This window comes from Sapajus apella, unplaced genomic scaffold, assembly GCF_009761245.1.
Source record: "Sapajus apella isolate SASKATOON/1434 unplaced genomic scaffold, GSC_monkey_1.0 scaffold265, whole genome shotgun sequence".
In the NCBI taxonomy this organism is placed as follows: domain Eukaryota; kingdom Metazoa; phylum Chordata; class Mammalia; order Primates; family Cebidae; genus Sapajus; species Sapajus apella.
The window spans coordinates 209,225-211,687 of record NW_022437205.1 but is presented as its reverse complement, the minus strand read 5'-3'; the positions used below and the strand labels follow the sequence as shown (position 1 = coordinate 211,687).

The window sequence follows — 2,463 nt, the reverse complement described above, 5'->3', positions numbered from 1 at the left end:
AGGTCTGAAGTTGAGGCAGCAAGTAAGAGCTTACCACCCAAAAAAAGGCCACGTCCAGATGGGTTCACAGCTGAATTCTACCAGACATACAAAGAGGAGTTGGTACCATTTCTTCTGAAACTATTCCAAACAATACCAAAAGAGGGAATTCTTCCCAAATCATTTTATGACACCAACATCATCCTCATTCCAAAACCCGGCAGAGACTCAACAAGAAAAGAAAACTTCAGGCTAATATCCATGATGAACATAGACGCAAAAATCTTCAATAAAATACTGACAAGCCGATTGCAACAGCACATCAAAAAGCGTATCCACCATGATCAAGTAAGCTTCATCCCGGGGATGCAAGGCTGGTTCAACATACGCAAGTCTATAAACCTATTTCACCACATAAACAGAACCAAAGACAAAAACCACATGATTATCTAGATTGATGCAAAGAAGGCCTTTGACAAAATTCAACAGCCCTTTATGCAAAAAACACTCAATAAGCTAGGTATCGATGGAACGTATCTCAAAATAATAAAAGCTATTTATGACAAACCAACAGCCAATATCATACTGAATGGGCAAAAACTGGAAGCATTCCCCTTGAAATGTAGCACTAGACAAGGATGCCCGCTCTCACCACTGCTATTCAATATAGTATTAGAAGTTCTAGTCAGAGCAATCTGGCAAGAACAAGAAATAAAGGGCATTCAAATAGGAAAGGAGGAAGTCAAATTGTCTCTATTTGCAGATGACATGATTGTATATCTAGAAGACCCCATCGTCTCAGCCCCAAACCTCCTGAAACTTATAAGCAAGTTCAGCAAAGTCTCAGGATACAAAATCAATGTGCAAAAATCACATGCATTCCTATACACCAATAACAGACTTAAAGAGAGCCAAATCAAGAACAAACTTCCATTCACAATTGCCACAAATAGAATAAAATACCTAGGAATAGAACTATCAAGGAATGTAAAGGTCCTCTTCAAAGAGAACTACAAGCCACTGCTGAACGAAATAAGAGAGGACACAAACAGATGGAGAAACATCCCATGTTCATGGTTAGGAAGATTCAATATCGTGAAAATGGCCATACTGCCCAAAGTAATTTACAGATTCAATGCTATCTCCATCAAGCTACCAATGACCTTCTTCACAGAACTGGAAAAAACCACCTTAAACTTCATATGGAACCAAAAGAGAGCCCACATAGCTAAGTCAATTCTAAGCAAAAAGAACAAAGCTGGGGGCATCACACTACCAGACTTCAAACTATACTACAAGGGTACAGTAATCAAAACAGCATGGTACTGGTACCAAAACAGAGATATAGACCAATGGAACAGAACAGAGGTCTCAGAGGCAACACAACCTTTCTACAACCATCTGATCTTTGACAAACCAGACAAAAACAAGCAATGGGGAAAGGATTCCCTGTTCAATAAATGGTATTGGGAAAGCTGGCTAGCCATGTGCAGAAAGCAGAAACTGGACCCCTTCCTGACACCTTACACTAAAATTAACTCCAGATGGATTAAAGACTTAAACATAAGACCTAACACCATAAAAACCCTAGAAGAAAATCTAGGCATAACCATTCAGGACGTAGGTGTAGGCAAGGACTTCATGACCAAAACACCAAAAGCATTGACAACAAAAGCCAAAATAGATAAATGGGACCTAATGGAACTCCACAGCTTCTGCACAGCAAAAGAAACAATCATTAGAGTGAATCGGCAACCAACAGATTGGGAAAAAATTTTTGCAGTCTACCCATCTGACAAAGGGCTGATATGCAAAATTTACAAAGAACTAAAACAGATTTACAAGAAAAAAACTAACAAACTCATTCAAAAGTGGGCAAAGGATATGAACAGACACTTTACGAAAGAAGACATATGTGAGGTCAACAAACATATGAAAAAATGCTCATCATCACTGGTCATCAGAGAAATGTAAATCAAAACTACATTGAGATACCATCTCACGCCAGTTAGAATGGTGATCATTAAAAAATCTGGAGACAACAGATGCTGGAGAGGATGTGGAGAAATAGGAACACTTTTACATTGTTGGTGGGAGTGTAAATTAATTCAACCATTGTGGAAGACAGTGTGGCAATTCCTCAAGGACCTAGAAATAGAAATTCCATTTGACCCAGCAATCCCATTACTGGGTATATATCCAAAGGATTACAAATCTTTCTACTATAAGGACACGTGTACACGAATGTTCATTGCAGCACTGTTTACAATAGCAAAGACCTGGAACCAACCCAAATGCCCATCAACGATAGACTGGATAGGGAAAATGTGGCACATATACACCATGGAATATTATGCAGCCATCAAGAACGATGAGTTTGTGTCCTTTGTAGGGACATGGATGAACCTGGAAACCATCATTCTCAGCAAACTGACAGAAGAGCAGAAGATCAAACACTGCATGTTCTCACTCATAGGCGGGTGT

At 39.3% G+C, this 2,463-nt stretch overlaps 1 pseudogene; it reads right to left on the bottom strand.

Moving 5' to 3' along the window:
* LOC116545412 overlaps positions 1–2,463 on the bottom strand; it is a 7,439-nt pseudogene that overhangs the window by 4,163 nt on the left and 813 nt on the right.